Source organism: Anser brachyrhynchus (genome assembly GCF_964034855.1).
Source record: "Anser brachyrhynchus genome assembly, chromosome: 1".
NCBI lineage: Eukaryota > Metazoa > Chordata > Aves > Anseriformes > Anatidae > Anser > Anser brachyrhynchus.
In genome coordinates, this window is record NC_137694.1 from 197988694 (window position 1) to 198012655 (window position 23962).

Genomic DNA, 23962 nt, shown 5'->3' on the forward strand with positions numbered 1-23962 from the left:
AAGTTAACACAAAGCATATCTTTTCAATAGCAAGTATTTTCAGAAATTGGAGCCGCTGTAACTCTGACAATGTATAGGATGGAAAGATTCATGTCCATAACATCCTACTAACAGCATATGGGTATGACTAAAATAATTCTGGCTTCTTTAGATAAAACATACTACACACATGTTCACCAGTCATGCAACATGTCCATGAGCAACTAAAGCAATTGTAATGAATGATGTGATAAGTTTAATTGCAAGACATAGAAGGGTTTTCTGGTATTGTACTTCCACTTCTTGTATCTTGTCTAAAATCAGAATAGAAAATGAAAACTTCCAAGAAAATGTTTTGGCAGAGCACAGAAGACAAACATAGTAGTAATGACAGCACTGCCTAAAAAGCGTATGTTTACAAAATCTGAAGCTTTGACAGCTGAATCTTTTAGCTATGTCTTTGGATTATATGCCTAGTTACACTGAGCAGAGGAGAGTACGGGAGCAGAGGGAACACTAAAAAGAAAAGTAGACAGTTTAAAAAATATTCTAGATTGGATTCCTTCACTTTACTATTTTTTTAAAATGAACTGAAGATGTCTGACAGCTATTTTTATCACTTTAACTTGAATGAGGATTCCTAATGAATCACAGTGTTCCCCTCATGGTCTTTGTTTATTTCGTGTAAATCCAGGCCTGGAATCCACCTCTGGAGGTTGCTCACACCCCCAGCCACCTTCACTGGTCCCTCGTCATTTGGGCTGGACACGCACAGGCAGCAGAATACAAATGTCAGTCATGCCATTGTGTCCCTCACCATAAAATGTAGCTTGACTTAACCATGTGCCTTTTAAGGACAGACAGAATAACCAACTGAACTGATTTTACTGGAGAAAAATCAGAAGAAACATCATATAATATAATATTTTAATAATATATAATATATTTTTTTCATAAAACCCAGGCTTTGTGCCTACAACACATTTAAGTTATTGCATTGGGCCCTGTCTGCAAAGGGTATATTCACCTTCTTTTTCTTTCATTAAATGATTTTCTACTCTTTTACTATTGTGGTCAAGATAACAAATATTTATATGCATAATTATCATCAACATTATCTTTTCTAAATGCATTTTTTCTACCTTTCAGGAAAAATAGTTCTCTTTTTTGCTCCAGCTTCATAGACAAAGAACCACACCTCCCCAAAAATGCCTCACAGATTTCATGCATCTTTCCTGAAAACTGCCAACACATCAGAAATAAAGCACAATAAAGCACATTACAATATTCGATTGTACTAAGTACAGGCAAAACTTTAGGCTTTCCGCATGAACAGCTCTTTTGCTCCTCACCAGTCCAGCCTTTATGCCATACTCATCACATTCCACGTTTGGGCTTTGGCACGTTTGGAGGTCTGGGCAAAGATAACATGTACCTAAGCCAAATGTGAATAAATAAAGCTCTTGTAATTCTTCCAATAATTGATAAGTTACATTGTCATTAGAGCACAAAAACTTCCCAAAGGGCTGTAACAATAAACATACAGAACAAAACCATTAAAACACAAACACATTTTCTTTCCTCCCAAACCTAACATTACCATTTGAAAGACCACAGAATCACCACTTATCTCAGTAGGGCAGAGTTTTAGTAAAAGTCAAGTCTCTCTCTGACATCCTGATGTAACAAAGTCCAAGGCAGCACAGTGGCATGTTTGATGATGCAGTGATGAAAAGGAACCAATTTTTTATGGTAATAATTAAAAATCAGGCACTGGGAAAGTAGAGGAGCAGAGTGCTGGATGGTTTCAGTGAGCTTCTGCTGTATTCAACATATTCCATTAGTTTGACTGGAACAGACTGTAAAGCTGTACTATTCTCCAAGCTGGCATTTCCCCCACATATATAGACTTACAGCCAATATCTAGCAATTTATCTGAGATTCAACATTTTCTACAAGGCAAAGTGCATGCATATACCTAACTAAAGATAATTCCTATCCCAAGGGTTACTGTACAAATAAGGCAGATAAAAATTAACAGGGGTGCAAAAATGCTAAATGACTTGTACGCCATCAGGCAGAATTGCAGTGTGTATATCTGGAAGCAGCTGGAAGCTTTGAGAGCTTACAGAGCATGTACATGGCTTTTGGCTTGTACAGAAATCATGAAGGCTTGTTGGAGTCACTGGGACAGAAGTGTGGATGCATGTTTTCTTTTTTTCATGTACAAAAGTAATTTTTTTTTTCACTTTTAGAGTCATTTTTATATACACCAACAATATACCGAACACCTCAGTGTTCAATTAAAAGAGACATTCATGTTATTGAATTATTACTCTTGATGTCAACAGTCACTGCCAGTCTTGTGGCTAGTCATCGTCAGTCCAAACTAACTCCATGTGGAGCTGAATACTCCTTCAGTTTACTCAAAGCTATCACATACAGATAGCCTCCATGCCCCACCAGGAGACCTCAAGACATGTAGTGTCCTCTTGATAGCCTTAAAGTGATTGAAACATGATTACTACCAGCCTCACTCAACTCTGAATGAAATCTTTTGGAGAAAGAGTCCCTCCTCAAGCACTGTGGAAGAAGGTGTTCATAGGCAGCACATGGCATTGCGAGGAATAAGCTGGGAGGAAGCGGCTTTGCTGGATTTCTCACCAGCTAGAGCCAGCTGGGAGCAGCCAGTGGGGATCACAAGACTAATTAAAAGCTGTCACACACTTCATCAAGTCCGAGTTTGTGCCTCTGAAGAGAGCTGCTGGGCCACATCGACAGAACATCCCTGGGCTGGAAGTTTCTGCTGACCAGAGCCCTGATGTGGCACATCACCTCCTGGCACAAGTATGAGCTAGTCAAGTGATGGGTTGTTGCTCTGGGACGAACATGGCAGCAAAGTACCAGAGATGCCAGCAGCTGCCTCTTGACAGCCCAGATCACAGGACACAGCCTGCTCCAAAGCGCACTGTTGACTGCCACCAGCTCCTGCCTAGCTTTTGGAAACTAAAAAATTCATAGAAAGAAGAATTGTTTTGCCTTATGCATTTATTTATTCATTTCTTTTCATCACTGATTCTCTTCACTGCAATTACTTTTATTTAAAGTTAACTAACGGTTAAAAATTGGCTAAGCCCAGCCCCCCAGAATTAGGAACCTAATCTTCCCACAATCATTTTAATTGCAATCCAATTGCTTCAGATAATCTGGAATTTTCCCTGTGTGGCTCTAATATAGTAACTTTCTTCCTGCCAAGACGATAATCCCCTTCTTACTCAGTTATTGCAGCAGGCTGAAATCACAGACACTTGGAACAAGCAAACCATGTCAAAAAGTCTATAATGGTTTCTGTAAATAGCAACTTCAGAAATCCACGCTGTGCTTAAAATACAGATCTTTTTTTCTTAAGAGCTTATTCAGATTAGTCACACCTGTAAGGAAGTCACACTCTTTTGATCCAATTCAGCTATTGAATGGTGCACTGTTCCATCTCCCTGCATGGCTAACACATGGCATTCAATCAAATAATGGGATAGTTTCTCTCATTTGGAAAAGTACCCATATTCCTCCAGAAAAAAAAAGAAAGGAAGGGAAAAAAAAAGAACCACGCAATTCTAACTCAGTGTCAGTTCAACAGTCTTCTAAATTAAGATGCTAGACATGTAGTAAGGAAGATACAATAGAAAATGTTACTTTGAAAACTGAGAAATCTATATTAGGTAGATCTAGTAAAAAGAAACAGATTTTTATAAAGAACTTAAATCAACTTTCTAACTTTGATATGTATAAATCCCTCTATTTAGCATTATTGCTAAAAGTACCATTAATATAAGTACCACCAAAATCACACTGAATTTGCAAAAGCTACTTGAAAAAGAACCACATAAAAAATGAGCATTTTTTCTCAGCCAGCTTTGACAATGTAAGCCCTCAGTTTACATAACTGCAATACCACTCTGTGCTCTGACACCCCTTGAGCCAACATGGTGAATCACCTTAAGTTGTCTTTTCTCACTCATGTTTTTTCACCTTTCCAACCAATCACCTTTCCTTCCAGAAGTTTGCTGTAAAAATGAATTAAAGCACCAATGGTGAGAATAAACTGTGGTTTTCACATATCAGAGAGAAAGTCCACATCTATACCTGGGGACACTGTTGGCTAACATTTTTAAACTGTTCTTTTTCAGAAAAAAATCAATCATCGGTAGAATGAAGAAAAAAACCCACAACATCAACTAACATATCCTTATAGGAGTCATGATTATTAAACCATGTTAGAAAGGGAAAAATAAAAGTTATTTGTAAAGCTACCTGAACATTTCTGTTCCTAGATTTTCCTAAATTTAAGCCCATGTTAATTTCTGGAATAAGTTTTCTATGACACACTGTATTATATAAATTGCATATATATAACTTGAATTCCTGGCTAATTTTGAATTTATTTCCTGTCTTTATGTATTTGCCTAAATATAAATTCATATGATTTACATAACGTTAGCGTATAAGCACTATATCAACTTGTATTTGGGATACATGCTTTCTTGAGTGTGAATATTTTATGCAAGGAATTCAAAATAAACTCTGATAAAAAGCTTTATAGCAGAACACATCACGCCTCTGTTTTCTGTTTATGAAATACAGAATTCTTTGAACTGAATTTTATTTTTTTGTTTTGTTTTATTGCTGTGAATAAAATTGACTTTTTTTACTCCTGTTTTCCATCTTTCATAGAAAGACATAGTAATTCCAGTTTGAAGCCACCTCAGGTGGTTCTCGAGATTAATCACTTCTCAAGCCACAGTTAGTACCAAAGGTGAACCACACTGTCCGGGGGTTTGTCCTGAAAACCTCCAACGACAGAGACCAGCCAGCCTCAGAGGGCAGCCTTCATCCAGTGCTGAAACTGCACTCCTGGTGGGATCTTTTCCCCCCTTATATCAAGTGGGAATCTGTTTTTAATTTTCCTTTGTCCTCCTGCTGCGCGTTGCTGTTCACCTGCACACAGCTACTCTTCAAATATAAAGCATGTCAGTCAAGAGACAGCAACTTCGCTATTTGCAACATAAACCATTTCAGCTATATATGAATGTATTTTTGCCATAATGCATCCAACTGAAGGAATATGCATGCAGGTGAGAAAAGCTGTAGGACCAGGGCTGATGTTCAGCTTTTTCAACAGAACAGAATCAACTCTAGCCCAAATTTGGGACAGTGTATGATAAGCAGTTTGCACCTCCACTATTCTCCTTCATCTTATTTTATTTAGGACCAGTGGATATAGGCAGAAATTGAACTAAAATTTAACTAAATTTAACTAAACATTGATGCAGCTGCTTATTCATTATTAAATACTAACAATATGGACAAAGAAATCTTAAGCCCTGAAGAGTTTTTCAAGCTCTGAGCTTCACGTGGCAATCTACAAATGGTGAATTGCAGTAAAACAAAAAAACCACCACCAACAAAAACACAGTACCTCTTAAGGTGTGTATGTGTATTTGTAGGGTTAAAGACTTTAGGCAGCTCACAGAGAGAGGTAACTAACAGGATTCCCAACTGACAGAAAAGACAGCAACAACAGCAAGTGAGGCAATTCCCCAGCAACAGAATAAGGAATTAAATAAAGCTCATCTGAATTATAGTAAAATGTTTTAACTATGAAAACAGCTGTTGGATATTCTGTATATGTGAAAAAAAATACTACTGCTACAAGTACTTTCACTGCAACACAGAATTATCATGCTTGCATATTGGAAATAAAACTCAGTTCCCTGAAGTGCTGAATGACTCACGGTTTCCGAATGCTGACAAATACTGATTTGCTTCATGTTGGTGTAAGACTTTTAGAAAACAGCAATTAAATTCATTCAAACAAGGCAACAAATCTCATAGCTAATACATTCACAGTAATGCATTACTAATGTAGAAATACATAGACAAAAAAGAAATGATATAATTTTGAATCCTTTCCCCAAATCCTACTAAATCCTAATGTCATGATCTGTCAGGAAAACAAAACACAACAAAACACTTCTTTCAGTCTGTGGCATGTATCAACAGCTCCTAATCAATACAACTTCAAATGCAACAACAGAAACCAAATACAGACAATCAGGCATTTATGTACCTTACTTATATACCAGGTTTACATGCTACAAAGAATATAAATATGTCATTGTGAAACACTAGTCATGTAGTTAAATCCTCAGTTCTTATTTAAAAATATTAAAAGTATAAATATTACATAAACTTACTAATGTGCGTTTCAGTGAACACATATATTTGACCTAAGTAGGAGAAATATTTTAACAGCTTTGTACAAGTAACTGTACACAGTCAAATCACATAATTACAGAACAAAGAATATATTTGAAGTTTATCAGAACCTCTCCCACATGTACAAAAAAGATGATATCAAACAATATTCAAGCTTGTGATTTATTTTATATATTTTTTTAATATCACTACCAATGCCAGTTATTTCAAGTGGAGCTGAAACACAGATGTTAACTCAAGCTCAGAAGATCACAAAGTCTTAACTATGGACCAGTAATAACATAGGTTGGACACTTCTATGTACAATGTGTAGTGCAATGTTCAGCTTCTTAGCAAAAGGCTAGTGCTACATCAAAAGGCCTTAGCACATTGCCCCAAGAGAACGCTCACAAATCCCACACCAGTCAAGGCTGGGGGTAGTTATAGAGGGCTGAACAAATTATTTTTCTCAAAGTTTTTTCAAGTGAACATTACTTTTTTATTTTTATATTGTATAAGCTATGTTGATATTTACAGGAAACAAATCATCCTATAATTTATGATAATTCACTGTTTAAAAAATATGAATATGGTGTCATACTTGAAATAACTATTTCTTGAAATAGTCAAGAAATAACACACGAGAACATGTACAAAGGCTGCCTTTAGCATGTAAACACGAGTCTCCTTATGGAGTCCTCTTGGAAGATTAGAGGAAGAAACACTCCTCCAAAGAACAATGTGGAGCAGGAGCTGAACTTCAGACTTTAGGTCTCCTCAAGGAGCTTTTCTCTTCTGATTATAGAGCAAGCACAAGAAAAACAGCCCCCTTTGGATAAAATCAGTCCTCGTGAATAACCCTGACTCACATTCTACCATCAATTTTTTAAACCTAAACACTGTTATTTTACAAACTACATATGGATATAAGATGCATGTATAGAAGAAAAGGATGTGGTATATAGGAATAATAATTTAAAGTTAACATTGCAATCATTATTTCTATTTTTATGTATCCTGACTTTGCAATTGCTTGGTAAGGGGCTTGGTAAATAAAGGCTTTCTGATACATTTTTACCCCCAACATCTAATTTTAGATGCATAAACTAAATCCAAAAGCTTTATCTTTCAAAGTATTTGCTATTAGATTCTCTTTTTTTTTTTTTTTTTTGAGGAGAGGTGAAGTAAATTGGGGGGTTTTGTTAGAAGTCTCCATATTTCAGATATAAATGTACTCCATAAAGAATGCTCTGTCTTTTTATCTCCATGTCCTCTAATGATGCTGTGGTATTATCATGCTAGGATATCAACTCCTGTTCCATTTCCATGAATGCCTCTTTCTATTTCCAGGCAAACTGACAAAGCTAGAGACATATACAGATGTCCGCTTTTCTATGAGCCAGGAGGAGATCCCAAACGTCCTCTTCATCTGGTTAGAGACATCCTTTAATGTTCATCTGAAGAGAAACTGTTGGCGCACTACAGTTTAGAGTGCTGCTGAGATGGAGGCAAGTGCTACTAAAGAGCACACAACTTCATTTATGAAGAAATAAACTTGATCTTGAAAAGGTGATTTTTGGCAAGACCTTAGGATCTGAAACAGCTGAGAATATTTTTGATGGAATCTTTAAAATCTCATACCCTGAGCAAGCCATATTCTCCTGCAAAGCTTCAAATGTCTCTGGCATGCAAAGCTTCCAAAGGAGACTCCACAAGAAAGTAATCCTAACACCATCAGAGCTTTCTGCCTCAATAGTCAGATTTACTTTATCCCCACCTACGCAGGACTACTTTGTTGGAGGTACTGGCTAGCCACTCCTGCAACCAGCAAGCCTTAATTTTTCCCCTCTGTTCCCCTGTAGGACACTGCAAATTCCATGCAAGCAGGAGACCTCCAACTCTACAGAGTTTATTTCCCTGGTATAGTCAAATCCCACAGCAATTAGCCAAGCATTCGGTTTGCCCTGCTGCCCTTCCTGTGACTGTCCTCGCTTAACCATCGTGACGCTGCAGGAATTTACAAAGAAAGAAAAGAAAAAGAAAATTCTAGGAGGTCTGTGTTGTTGTAACAGAAAGAGAAGGAAAAACAGAGATGTAAAAAGCTATTTTTTAACTCAGATGCTCCATTCTGTTAACCCCTTCAGTTCAAGCAAGCTATTACCGAAATTTATATTATTGTGGACTCTGCAAGACAATACATCTTTCACACACGTTAGGGTAACAATACTGCTCTTTAAAAATCTGCATATTTCATAGGGTTTTTTTCCTACTTGTTTTTGTGAATAATGTTATTCTCTGCTTCCAGACAGAAACTGTTAAGTGTTATTCATAATAGAATAATGTTATTCTAAACATTATTCTCTGTTGCCTTCACAGAATTAACAGCCTACCAAGGTGGTATTAATTTTAACTCTGCTCTCTCCTCTGCCAGTCTCCAGTCCACATAAGCTACAGGGCAAGTCAGGTAGAGAATATTACATCAGCTGTAATTGAGACCAGAACTAACAGAAGGAAAAGAAATTCCTAGGCTGAGAAGGAAAAGAAACATTTCATCATTCTTCTGAGCAAGATAAGCATCAGGACTATAGTTGTACCATTTTCTGTTCTAATGGAACAAAAAGCCAAAGACTTCATCAAGGGAAGCCAATTCAAGGAATCCTCCCAGGACTGCATTTGGAGGGGAAAAATAAAAATAAATAAATAAATAAATGAACGAGCAGTCCCATTCATGCTAAGATTGCTAAGCACGGCTTAAAAACAAGGAAACCTTGCATAGAGTACTGCAACTATGCTTGCGATCATTAACCAGATGTGACTTTATCCCATAAACTGGGGAGAATACCAAATAGTAAGACATCTCTCTCAAATATCAGGCAAGGAAGAAAACACTGAAGTTTGCAATGAACCAATATTGTGAGCTCATTGGCAGAAATGATTGAGTACACATCCTTTCAGAAATATTCCATCAAACCATTTTTTTTTGTTTTTAAGCACAGCATGTAATTAAAAAGAACTGTATAAGATTTTTTTTTGTTAGAACAGTACGTTAATAACGTGTTCACAGAAAATCACATTTCATTGATTTTACACTCAACAGTCTCCAAGTTGGGCATGTGCTTTTTGAGATCTTTCCACAAGCTCGTAACCAAGGTGAAGACAACAACTGCCCTCTCAGATGTCAGGTGCAACATAGCGAGTATCTGATAAAGCCCAACCATTCTCAAGCATTTGCCTTTTTTGTGGTATCTCCATCTCTATGGCAAACTACAACATTTATGGTACTTCACCTACTCAAAGATCTCAGTGTGTAGCACAACCAGTAACTCGATTCTCTCAGTGTGAAAGGAGGCACCAATGTCCTCTTCGCATTCAGGGATCGTGGAGCAGAAGCCCCTTGCTTCCTCCTAGAAGACAAGCCTTGTGCATGACCCTGAAGCCCTGAACTTTTGAGTTCACTCTGTACCAACACTGGTTAACCTTCTTTGGTGCCAAGTAGTAACAGAGAAATACGAACTCTAAGGACTGGTATTAAGAGATCAAAGTTTAAAAAAAAAGTTAAAAAAAAAAAATAGTAGTCTGGGCCACTGGGCCTGAAGTCAGTTCTTACTCAGGGGATTCTGCAAACCCATTTAAAGTTTTATTTCCCAAGGAAATCTGGGACTACACATAAGGTCACTGCTCATTCAGCAGAAAGCAGTCAGATTCAGCAGAGCCAGTATGAACACCACAGACGTTACAGGACTCACTAAAGGTTACTGTGAAGTAATGCTTAGTCCAAAGTTGCACTCACAAAGGTACATGACACATCTAATACCTAACTAAACAGCTGAACTACAAGTGTAGTCATAACCCCAAAATGACCAAGAATAAATTATTATAGATAATGAAATAGGTTAACAACTTCCTTCAGAAATTAAATGAAAAAAAGTTCATTTTAACAGAATTCTCTAAAGAGGGGCTAAATGGAGACCACACTAGTTAAACTTTATTAAAACATATTAAGTAATAAAGCATATGGCTTAATCTTAGGCACAGAATGAAATTCTGTTTTTATACATCTTGATTTCATTTTGTTTAATTAATTTCTAGCATAGTTATTACAGGTAGTACCAACAGATACACATGTGGAGTGCTGCAGTTGGTACATTCGAAACCACCTGTCTGATCCATGCCATCGTGCGTGTTAAAACCCAAACTTGCCAGTGCAGATCTCTTTAAGACGTAATGACGTTCAGTCTCGGAAATAAGCATTCTGTCCTGTACCATGGAGTCCTGTTACAGCACGCCGCTTCTGCTGCTCAGGTTTTCTGTCGGTAACAGGCACACCTCTACGCCGTCGCTGGCACAGTGGGTCACCAGCCATGGCTATTCCTTTCGAGGCATGAAGCAGAGAAGCAGGGCAGGGGGCCATCCCGCACTGTCTGGAGACATGCCCGATATACATTCTACTCTTCTCGCAAGCACAGGTAAAATTCATAGCAGAAAAAATATTTAATGGAACTATACAGTTAGTAGTTGGTGACTTCAAACCTTTTATGGTTACTTTTCTTAATGAGTTGTTTATCTCCTCATGAACAGTAGCCACAACAGATGATAATTAATGACCACAAGACTGGACTATGATTTTAGACATTGTTCAGTGAAAGACAAGACACAAAGGGAAGGAAACAAAGACTCTCAGATGAGAATAACTGTACCATGAAGTTATGGCAAAAAGTTTCACATACATCTCAACAGTCTTGTCTGAACTTATCTTTGCAGGCAAAAGACAATTAAGTTGGCTGCAAAATTTCCATCTATTAAAAGATACTTTAAAGATGGAAAAAATGGTGTTTAGCATATCTAGGATAAAGTATACTATCTACGTGTTCATTTAATACTTCTTTCTAATGTTATTTCCTTTTAAGTATCTTGTTCACTCTCTGCATTCATTTCTTGTGATGTCTCTAGAGGGAAAAGCTAAATATTCATTCCATCTGTTTCAAATTCCACATTTGTGAATTTGCAGTAAGCTTGAAATATCTTTGTTGCCTTATAAATATTTAAAGAGAAAATATCATTATACTTAAGCTCCCAGAATTGTTTTTATTTTACAGTAAGTAAGCTTTAATGTTTATATGCTAATCTATTTTGGTCACAAATGCACGATTCGTGGGTACTGTCATGTCACCAATACCTGAAGCAGAACTTTAAACACCACCTAGAAAAACCTGCTCAATTACTTCTGTTTGTATGTGGAACAGAAATTGCATTTTTTTTTATAATCACCTTCTACTAAATGCATCAGTCTTTGACAAACCATATTAACTGTTAAAGACGTTTTGATAGCCGATGCTCAAGCTGTCCTGCTGAGTTGAGCCCGAGCAACAGATGCACATTATCAATCACCCCAAGCAGCAGTAAGTCAGAGGCTACAAACCTGCCACTACCCAGTGAGAAAGCTGCTTCTGATAACACATAGTGGCAATGAAATGTCAAATACATTTTATTGGCAGCCTTAAAAATTATTTACGCCACATAATATAACGTCATCTGCATGTAGAAAGCAGCTTTGTTCTCAGAGGAATATTCTACGCCTTTCAAGCATTCTGAATTGCTGAAATGAAATTCCTATAAACGCTTACATTTATTCCATTTTATGTTTTCAAGACACACAAAATAACTCTTGAAGAAAATGGATTGCTGAAAAGAGTCATGTTCCATATACATGTATGTGTATAAGTAAATATATAAAGTCAGATACTCTCATTTTTGCAAAACTGTTTATTTTATTGTAACTTTCAAAAGAATGCTAGATTTAATTTTCTTTTTAGATAGTTGAAGTGCAGAGACAGGTAAAATATATCAAATATTTGACCCAAAGAAGATTAAACTATATCTTTTCTTACTACTATCATATCCAATAGTATTTTATGAACTCAAATTACAATAGGAAAAGCATGTGATGCTAACATTTACAAGTGTCTTTAAGTCTTTAACACAGGCTTTGTAATATGTTTACCCTTTAAAAAAATACTATACACAAATTTACATTTAAAACAATGTATTTTAAAATAAGATTACATAACAAAATATATACCTTCAGCCATTACTATCTACAAACAATGTAAATATGAATGAAAATAACCTCCAAGAAAAGCAACACAATAAAGTTTAGAAGATAAACAAAGAAATGTAGAAATGAAAAATGTTAAAATGGATAAAGTAAAATGTGATTGCCTTCTGTTTATGACCCAGCAGTACAGAAAACAGGCTGCTTGACACAAAACAGCAGCTGATAAGAATTCTATAAAATAAATCTGCGGTTGTAGTAGTAATATATAATGGTCTTGAGAAACTGAATACTAGAGTTCAATATCATGACAAAAAATCCATCTGAATTATTAAAGAGCATGGCTAATTTAATGACGATTAATAAATACATACTAGTTACATGTGTTAAATTGAAGGAAATCAGATCTTAGACTTGAAAGTGTCTGCAGAGTGAGCATTTAACTCCTCTCTCCTCTCCCACTTGCAGCATACACACCAGCAAAGGAGTCCTGTATTTGTTGAAATATTAGATACTCTCCAGAAGAAACATCTGCGTACAAAAGGGGCCCAAATAAATTCAAAGAGGTTATGCTTTATAATGAAGCTGAAGTGGTTGGGGAAAATTTCAAAAATTAATGTCTTATGAAAATCTTTCATTTTAAAAATTTAGCTTATTCCCTACATCCTCTTTTCTTCTATTTCTCCTCTTATCCCTTTGTAACCTGAATATAAATGAAAATAAAATTGCACAGCTCTTCTCATGTGTCAAGTCTCTATTCCAAATAGCAAATACTGTCCCAAGAATTACAAGTATCAAATAAGATGTAAACACTGGCATGTTGTTAATTAGGCTTCATGGGGAAATTAGGATGCAAAGAAAAGCATCAAGGGAATTACCCAGACATGGGTTTTAACAATACTGTTATTACCCTCCCACAGTAACTTTTAACAAAATTGACTTCATTCCTCTCACAGTACGCCTTGCCAAGAAATGGATTTGAATAAAGGGCCCTCATTAGCAATAAAAGTTTGGAGGATGGAAATGCTGCTTGAACTTTGCATTGCTGCACTGCGTGCAACTACAAGCACTTTGCTGAATTGCCAGCGGCGCCTGTGCGAGCCCGTCCCAGCCTGCCCGTCCTGCTGGGACAGCTGCTGTTCCTGCTTCGGCAGCCGCAACGGAGGAACAAACGTGCAGTTCCCGTGCACTGAAAGGAAAGCTGAAAAAAAGGCTTCCTCCACCACTGTGGCCCTGCAGTGGTTATCCAGACCTGCTCAGCTCTCAGCCAGGCTCTGTAATGTGTGCTGGGAGATGCCCTGGGAAGGCTGAAAGAATTCATCAGTAATTATTAATACTCAAATTTTTTTTTTTTTTTTTACCTGCTTCCTATGAGCTTCTCAGCAAAATTTAAGGTATTGTCAAGTCCTGAGTGTAGCGGTTAGAGGCAAGAAAGTATCTGGGAGTTATTCAGGGTTACTCAGAAATCTCACTGCTGGTATTTTGAGGACTATTGCCCTAGTGGTGGCATAAAATATTTATGTGTTACTACTGATACCAACCAATTGAACCAATCTGGAAAAGAAGCATGTCCTATCTACCTAAAGCAACTTATGGATCACAAAATTGTACACTAAGTTCCTGTAAGGTTACTATTATTAAGTCATATTTAATTTCGGTTCTCAGGCTACAATCTACAATCATCTACAATTGGGCACCTAACTCCATTTTAGGAAATGTTCATTATAGCAATGTTCTACAAATTCAGTTTTAACCAGGATAAGCTACAAACATATCTACACCAGCCAATGATCTTTAACAGCCGGAGGGTTCACAACAGCATGGACTACCCTTCTGGTAACTTACAGAACTACTGTTGTGTCCTGAAGGCAAAAGCAGACCCCAAGATTCCTAACATTCAAAAACAAAACTGAACTTAGGACATGTTGTTTCTTTATGAAAATACCAAACATGCCTGGGGAGTGCCTAGAGAGGGACAGCAACCTCTCCTTCAGCTCAGCTCAAAGAGTTAATGTCAGGAATGTGAAGGGCGAGACGCTCAAATCTGTCTCTGATTAATCGGGAGGGACTTTGATATTGTTACACACAATTGACAGAATGAAGAGCCTCCTTGAAAAGTGTTCCGGGCCAGCAGAAAAGTAAAACACATGCAAGGTCAGATTCTGGGATGTGCTGATCTACTGGAAAACTTCACAGGAACACGCTTAAGAAAATTCCTGTTGTACCTACTGATAATGAAAGTCTTACAAAGCATTAGAGTCTCATCTTCAGTGTGTTCAGAAATAAGAAGTGGAAGGGCAGGAACTGGTTATTCCCAACTGATTTTCTTGATCTGGAGTTCTGCACAGACTGACCGACCGTAACACAGCATTGACCACTACGGCCTGCGCTCCTCTGGCCGGGCAGCAGTGAGCGGGCACTGCCAAGAGCCTCCTGCTTGTGAATATCCCAACACTGCATGCCCTGCTAACTGCAAAGTTATCAGAGTTGAATGCAGACAATACTGTATGTTAAGGGTTTGTTGTTTTTTTCTCCCCAATTTTTATTTATGTGAAAATACAAATTTTAAATGGATTAACAGAAGCTACCGGCCAGCAAGTTCAAAAGGAAAGGAAAGAAAACAACTGACTTGTGCCTTGTAATTGATTGCAAAAGCTCACTAGAGGACAATATCCTGGGACAAGTTTGCTGCACACATCTGGGGCTCCAGTTTTGTATTCCCCATGCTTTCATTTGTCTCATTTTAGGATAGTCTTGTGATTTTCTTCCTAAAAATCCTTTCACATAACAAAGAACGTGCATGCCACCACCTACTCCTTCGTTGCACAAAGCAGTACAGAGAACTTCTGTTTTGGCCGTGTCCTGAATTCTTGTTCTTCCTTCAGTGGGCACGAGCTCAGTGTGTTTTTGTCACTACCCTCACTTACTGCAAGAAGCTTTGCCTATCTCCCTAGCAAGGGAGCTTCTGCCCTCCTGTCTCCCTTCGTCTTGCTTCTTATTTCTGTCAGCAGAATTATTTCTCATCTTCTACATAGCTGGGATTAGTTTATAAGTTGTTAGAGAATGCTTTCAACTTTCTTTGATCTGTGAAGAATTACAAAGATGGCTGAAGCTGGTGAATTTCATTAACTAAGAGAGCTATACCCTTTTTCTCTTATTTGTTTCCTGTTTTTCAGCAAATTTACCAGCTTCTGTTCCTCAACAAACTGAACACTGCCTGGTGTAAAAGAAAAACAAACAAGTAAACAAACAAAAATCCCATCTTGCTTTCATCCCTCTGAAAATATTTAGCACACAGACATAAATCAGGAATTGATATGGTCATGGTAGGTGGCTAATCATCTGGTAAGACATGCCATTTCTTTTCATGGCTTATTCTACGGATCGTCCCAGCAAAAAGCGTAAAAGATAAAGTCATCACAAGCACAACCACAATGAAGGAAAAATAGCTCAGCCGTGTACTTACAAGTTTGGGTATTTATCTTTTTATCACTACCATTAATACAAACAGTCTACGTCTCTTGACTAGGCTGAGAGTTCAAACCATAATGAAAGCAAAAGAAAACTTCAGAATGCCATTTCAGATAACCAGGGTAAAGAAAACTTTTCTGGTTTTTCTTCCCTTTATGGCTTTCCAAACAAACAAAAAAATCCTTAGCTTGAGTGTTTACATTACATATTATCAAGGGGGAAATGACTACATAAACACAGGAAACAGCATAATTGGGGCACAGAACTAATTAAGAAAAATAGACCCAGAATTCCAATATACCTATGCTTCACAACATTTTTAACAGTAAATTGTTCTACTTTGGACATTGCTAAGTGCAGCCATTTTACTATGCTGAAAATATCCTTCACTTCTTTAACATGTATCACAGGAAAAATCATTGTTCCCCCCGGAAGAAAAAACAAAACCAACATAAAAACAAACCTTCTTGTACCAGAGGGGAATTTTTTAATTTAAGAAGAGAAGAAACCTCTGTCTTAGTGGAGAGGTTGTGTTGTGTGTTATTTTTAATTATTGTTATTCTTTTTACTTTATTTGAAATTCAAAGCATTAACAGTTGCATGAATTACATGATTAAGATAAATCTTTCCAAATAAGTAACAAGACTTACTTTGCAAGGTCCCCACTTCAAACCTTCCCAGACAGTTGCATGCTGGCTGTTAAACCTAGGTAAGAACCACCCCAGATAAGTCCTGCACAGTTTTCACTTTCTCTCTTTGCCTTTCCAAATCCAGATCTGTAAATGCTGTGGCCAGGCCTGTTTTCCTCACTGTGCAGATGTCAACAAAACTTCTCAGAGCGGAGCAAACGGACCCCAGCCAGGCTCCTTGTGAGGTCCATTACTATGTGAAGGGAAAGTTGGAAATCAATAAAAGAACAAATAAACACTCGACTAACCGAAGCAAGAACTTTCTGACTTACTATGAAAAGTAAAAACAATGTTTTTCAATTACTGCACATTATCCCTTAAGGGATACTGAGCTGTCAGACTCGCCACAGCATTTATTTTAAAAAGTTGGATTTGTCAGAAATTCTGAAACTGAGTTTTCATACGCTTTCCTCAGTACAGAGAAAGCGGGTGCCTTCTTCAGAGAGAGAACCTAGAGAAATGAAGGCAGATGTGCAGGCTGCTCTTCAGCGACAGACTTCTAAAGGAGATCAGGAGCCTGAGTTCCTGAATGTCATCAGTAAATTCTTCCCAGTCCAACACAAGAACAAACACCCCAAAATTTTAACTCAAACAAACAAACATTACAAAGGCAAAAAACTCTGCATGAATATTTAACAGTGAGGCTGTAAGGGATAAAAAGATCCCCCAAGAAAGAAGCCAAGAGATGTTGGCAGAAATATGATTGTTAAAGCCAGGATTTTGTTTCAAGTTTTCCAAATTCCCAGAAACAGTTATATTTGACTTATTAGTTCCTTTATTTTCTGTAAATAAGCAAGAAAATTAGCCAGCTACACAACACTCCACAGAAATTTAGGCTTCTACATAGTAAAAGCTATCTTTCTGTAGCCTCCCAAAAAGCAGTCTTGATAAAAAGTCATGGCTAATGACTCTTAAATACAACTGGAAAAGCAGATATTCATTAGTGATCACCCAACTTCTGACTGTCTCTTCTACTCCTCATAATCCCACTCCTTTGAAAAAGAGAGAGTGGAAATCTTTGTGAGAAATATTTAGTATTCTTAGCTCATTACCATGACAGACATCTTTGAAATAAGTTACTAAACAATTTTACGACCATCTGATTAACCATGGTTCAGGCTCAGAAGGATCTACGGTCACTGAATAAGCTAACAACACAAAGTACTTTGCTTCTACATTACATTTTCTAACACTTGGCTCGGTCTCATTTTGTGCCTTAGACACTTCTGTTTTCCTTGGCACAGCGTTTCACTATGTAGCTCATCCTGAGGAAGTTTTCCTGACATTCAGCCTAAATTCTCTCCCAATTTCTTCCTGTCAGATGATTGCCTCTTAACTAGATGATGTAAGCAGCATACACACTTCCCACACAAAGAAACAAAAGTTTTGCTCATCATGTACAAATGGAGAAGTTAAAATTCCCTCTTTTCAGGAACTCATGCAGAAAAATGCAAAAAAGATCATTTGAAAAGTGCTGTATCAGATCCTCATCTCATTGCTTTTACACAACAGATTCTGAAAATCCCTAAGGAAAAGAACAGGGATAAAAATACAAAGAGCGAAGCAGGCAAATTATACATTTATTACCTATACATATGCTTAGGTATTCCTAGAGTTTTGAACAATTATTCAACCTGCCGATGTTTACAGAAATCATATTCAATCTAGAATGATAGACACTGAATCTGGAATGATAAATATATATATATATATAAACATATTGACCTGTTTATAATGAATCTGTGAGTAAAAAATTAGAAAGCTGTTTTTAGCTTTTAAACACCTATCCACATTAAATTATTAATATATTTCTGCTGTTGTGATTTGTTCGGTTTAACAGAACATTGAAAATGCTTGTAAAAGATGCCCCAACTACTGACATAAAATTTAAGAAAATAGATGTGACTGCTAATAGCATGCATGCATCAGTGTAAATGCACAGCCAATTGTCATGATTGTGGTTTAAACACAAGTGTTATTAACTTCCTAAACTTCATTATTAATAAACCTAGAACCAGCAAACTTATTTAAAACATACAGCTGAGGCAGGAAGGGACCTCTGGGTCCATCTGGTCCCTCCCCTGCTCAAGCAGGGACACCCAGGGCAGGCTGCCCACGACCATGTCCAGGCAGCTTTGAAAGATCTCCAAGGAGGATACTCCACAGCCTCTCTGGACAACCTGTTTCCACATTCCATCACCCTCATGGTAAACATGTGCTTCATTATGTTTAGACAAAACCTCCTGTGTTCCAGTTTGTGCCCACTACCTCTCATCCTGGCACTGGGCACCACTAAAAAGAGCCTGGCTCTGTCTCCTTTCCACTCTCCCTTCAGGTATTTACTGACATTGATGAGATCTCCCTGAGCCTCCTCTTCTCCAGGCTGAGCAGTCCCAGCTCTCTCAGCCTCTTCTCACAGGAGAGGTGCTCCAATCCCTTCATCAGCTTGGTGGCCCTTCACTGGACTCCCTCCAGTATGTCCATGTCTCTCTTGTACTGGGGGGCCCAGAACAGGACACAGGACTCCAGGTGCAGCCTCACCCAGCGCTGAGTGGGGAAAACAGGATGACACTTCTAGTTGCTAACATGAGCAATTTTAAAGATGATTTTGAAAATGGACCTTGCAAATTACAGCAGACAGTCCAATTTTGTTATCACATTATATTAAGATGCTACTTTGAAGAAAGACCATGTTCCTGGAATTGTTGGGCCCGTAACAGCTGCTGCCATTTTTAGGACACTGTACTAGAGTAATCTTTACTGAAATTTTCTTCTACCAACTGGGTTGCAAATGTAACTTTCACTGCATCCCTTTTGTGATAGTCATTATCATGACAAGTATTATTCTTGGCTTGTCATTTTGGAAACAGGTACCTTGGAAATAAACCTCTCACTGTAGGCCCACGAAATTCATTTCATAGTAGCAGGTCTTCCTTACTGGAAATCTCACCAGGATCTCGTAGAAAGTTACCACTACTATTGCTTAAAATACAAAATGAATGAGCCTGAGTATAATTTTGTAAATACTTGCTAATCCACAGATACTCCAGAGCTCAGACGTTAGAATAGGTTTCTGTCTTTAGAGAATATCTTTATCAGTGGATAAGCGGTGGCTATTGGGACCAAGCAACTAAGTATGTACAAGCTTATTAGAAGTCATTTAATACCTGCTGGAGGCTGAGAACTGATACAGGTGGGGTTGTGCTGTTGGTGCAGCTGGCCCTGCAGTCACTATTTGACCAATCTGTACTACACTCCTGTATGAAAATGAATTTCATCCTCACAGACACTGTGGGTCCCCATGGGTAAATGGGTCAATTCCAGTAACTGCAAGAGCAGGGTTAATAGCTACTAAACTCTACTATCTAGAACCATTAGGAATTAATCACATTGTGTTATATAGTGCAGCTGCTATGAAATAGAACACTGAGAAGGGCAGTCTGATGGTTAAATGCTCTGCTTCTGTGCTGTGCCTGGTTCTTGACAAGCATAAGAGCCATGGCAGTATCCAAGAAGCCACTATTCATTATCCCACCAACACCTCTGAACCCCTAACGTCATTGTTTAAAAAAAAAAAAAAAAAAAAAAGCTGAGGATACTAGCCATTCTAAGAGCTGAATGTAATTGGAAGTTGTATTTTGTTTTAACAAGTATTCATGAATGAAAACGTCCAGGCACAAAGCCAAAGTCAGCCAAGCTGTTTGTAATGGTCCTATGCCCAGGAAATGTTAACTCGTAGCTTGTAAGCATGCATCCTTTCAGGAAACAAAAGCACCTGTATGAACATTTAAGGCATTTTCAGAAGAAAAGTAGGTTGGCCATAGATTTGAACAATTCAGAGGTAAATGAACTTTTATAGGTGCTGGATCGATGGAAAATCTTTCACTATGTATGTCCATGCTATTGACAGCATTGCCTCACTCCACAGAAAGTGCACTTTTGCACCCCAGCAGGAATTTCAAGAGTAAATTAGAAACGTACAATGTATCTGCTCAGGCTATTTTTTTCCTTCCAACCATGTTTTTCCTTTAAAATAGGTATAATGATAAACAAACTATTATGAAAATATAATAGATAAGGTTATAGACAGATTTAAATTGACTTCATAGTGTGAAATACAATTTTACAGTGGCACACGTAAAACTTTACTGGTATTTGACACAATAAAATGCTGAGGTTATTTAAGCCTCATATGCTGAATAACTGTAATTTAGAGGGTTCTGGTACTGCCACAAAAATAACCTCTTCCCTTGACCACCACTAGGTGTATTGGTAGGGCTGCAACAAACATTGCATGGAGAGCTAGACTGCAGGCATTTATTTTGGTGGCCATGCTAACTTGAGCAGGATTTGCTGATGTTGCATTGCTTACTCATGCTCTCTTTGACTCTTTGCCCTCTGTTGTGATGCTGAAACAGTTTGTGGTGATGGGGCTGAACAATAACCAGTAAAAAGTTTCATTTGTGTTTTGCTTTCATCCAGGTCACTTTCCTGGAGCGCATGCATAAACTGGCATGGCTACTGAAAAAATAAACAAAACAGTTAATCACTTGCAGTCTTAGATCAAAGTAAAAACACTTGCTCAGGGAGAGGCATCTAAAAGAGTTTGTCAAAGTAACAACAATTTGAGCTTCTGCAGGCACTTGAAAAAAAAAAAAAAAACAGTTTAAGTGTTCTGCAAATTTTAAGACAACATGCCCATGAGAAGATTTTACATGAAACATCTTTATCTGTGATATAGCTGTGGGCTCCTGCAGATTATGCAACTTCCCCAAGGCAGAATACCGAGCTGCTTTGACTATAAGAAAACTTCATTGATTTGCATTCTTCTGAAAAGGTGGTTTTGTTGTTGTTGTTGTTTGTTTGTTCGTTTGTTTTTGTTTTTAAATAAAGGCATCTTTGTTTTTACATACCCTAAGGTACATAAAGTGCTTGTGTTGTTTTCCATTTTTGATCACATCTACCAGGACACTGAATAAGACAAGAAATATATGGCTTAATACTATTCAAGAGATCAAAATAAATGATGAAAAAATCTAGAATAAATTGTTCGTAAGAATGAAGTACCTTTTCTCATACTACTGGAAGAGGTGGAGATAAATTCAGAGACCATTAAGAAAAATTAAGTGGCAGATGCATGTTCTGACATTGTTACAGGGCAGTAAACTGTACAACAAATACCCTCTGCTATGAGCAAATCCATTTCCTTCCTTTGCACAGTCACACATTAAATGCATAACTTCATTGCTGGAAGGTTGGACGGTCCAGCAAAGCTCTGCTTGCTTTGAAATACTCATTTAGAAGTGCAAACACTTTTTTCTTTGTCAACAGTCATCTGAGAAGACTCTGGTTAGTGACCATGTTGAAAGCCAGAGTGTCTGCAGGCTGAACTCACAACTACCTGCATTACTACAGAGACTAAAATGTCAGTACAATAAACTCACTCAAGCCACACTGCTCAGTGAATGCCTCTCAAAACATTTTGAGAAGTTACTGTCCTGTAATGCAAGATCACATTCACTGAAACGCAGGGAACATGAGTACATGAAATCAAGAATAAATTGGGTTTATAAAATGAGAAGTAGCAAGCAGTTTTCCAACTAACCCCTCATTTTGCACTTTGACTGAAAGGAAGATTTCATCTGTCTGTCTCTTAATGGTACTTTTCAAAATTGGGACCGGCAAGCAATGCCTCTCTCCTAAATGAAAAATGCTGCAAAGTACATCAGAAATTTTCTGAAATTTGGCTATGAGCCATTGTTTTACTTCTTGGTTTTCAATAATCACTTCCTATTCTTATCTGTACTCACTGCTGGTTAGTCAATTAAGAACTGCAAAAAATAAAAAGGTACTTCGGCACCATGGCAGCCTACCAAGACATTATAAAAATCGTGAGACTGCTTACAGCAAGCTCTTAAATCTTTTAAAAGAATGCTTCAGGTTCCAAAGATTAAAGATTCCTTTCATATTGTAATAAGCAGAAACCATCCTGGCACCTTTCTGGCCAGATATACATAGGGAGGCAAATGCAAATACAAGCATCCCAAATATAGAAAGGAGGAGATATTTTAACAGGTAGATGAACCAACTGTGTTAATCTACACTGTAGTACTCCTGCAACAAACATCACACTTTAAATGTGAATGGATTTTCCTCATTTTCATTCTCTGCAGAAAACTGAAGAGAAAATAATGACAGGATACTACTTAACAAAGCCTTCTCACAAAGTCTTTGGATACAGTTTATGAGATGTTAAAGGTGCATGAATGTTAAGAAATACTGTAAACAAGGTCAAGAGCTAGTGAAGCCCCTTATCATCTCCACTCCCCCCTTTCCCTTCCTCTTGGATGAACATCCCAGGCCCTACCTGTAGTCCCTTGGCCTCGTCAAGACAGAGAAGCGCTGCTCACTGTTGGATGCCAGCTCACCAGCCAGCACTGAACAGCAGAGATCAACATGATGGAGCTACACTTTGCCACCTCTGACAAAAAATGTTTGCTACAAGAAAATAACAATATAATGCTTCAAACTCAATGACAACTACCCTGGAGCACAGTGAAGACTGTCTTAAAAAAATGTCAGATTGCTTTCTTCCTCAGCTGGTGGCTTCATGAGGGAACAGAGTTATCAAGGACTGATCTGTTCCTTAACTATGTACATTTATATTGACAGGAAAAAATCCCCATTTTAAAAGGCAAAGAAAATAGAAAAGAGAAAGCTGCTAAGGCATCCTTCTCATGGTTTTGGCTGAGATAGTTAATTTTCTTCACAGAGGCTCACACCATGCTGTGTTATGGATTTTTGAGGAAAGTAACGTTCATAACACAGGGATGTTTCAGCTGCTGCAGAGCAGCGCTCACACAGAGCCAAGGACTGTTCAGCTCCTGGTGCTGCCCTGCCAGCGAGGTGCCTGGGGGTGCACAGGGAGCTGGGAGGGGACACAGCCAGGAGTTGATCCGAACTGGCCAAAGGGATGTCCCACACCATGTGGTGTCATACTCAGCAATAACAGCTGGGGCAAAGAAGTAGGAGGCGGGGGGGACATTTGGAGTGATGGTGTTTGTCTTCCCAAGGAGCCATTACATGTGATAAGCCCTGCTTTCCTGGAGGTGGCTGAACACCTGCCTGCCGATGGGAAGCAGTGGATGATTTCCTTGGTTTGCTGTACATTTGTGTGCAGCTTTTGCTTTACCTGGGAAACTGTCTGCATCTCAACCCATGCCTTCTCGCACTTCTGCCTTTCAGATTCTCTCCCCAACCCACCTGGGGAGAGCGAGGGGCTGTGGGGGGCTGAGCTGCCTGCCGGGGCTAAACCACAGCAATCCAGCACAAAATCTGGACAGTATGTTTTCTGTTGATTTCCTCATAACAATAAAAATCTGAGCTAACTCCATATTCCAGAAGTACTTTCTGCAAACTTAAACAAAACTGAGACTTGTATTTTCAATCCAGATGTCTACAGGTGGGCACTTGTTAAAGGTGGGACTAGCTACAACCAGTTTCTAGTGAGATCAGT

At 38.1% G+C, this 23962-nt stretch overlaps 1 protein-coding gene and 1 long non-coding RNA gene across 3 annotated transcripts in view; one reads left to right on the forward strand and one right to left on the reverse strand.

The window, feature by feature from the left end:
* ARHGAP42 (Rho GTPase activating protein 42) overlaps positions 1-23962 on the reverse strand; it is a 171858-nt gene that overhangs the window by 78188 nt on the left and 69708 nt on the right. The window lies entirely within an intron of this gene.
* Positions 2-16470, forward strand: LOC308195785. Its single transcript, XR_013951848.1, has 2 exons — positions 2-10700; positions 12755-16470. It is a non-coding gene; the product is annotated as an uncharacterized lncRNA (long non-coding RNA).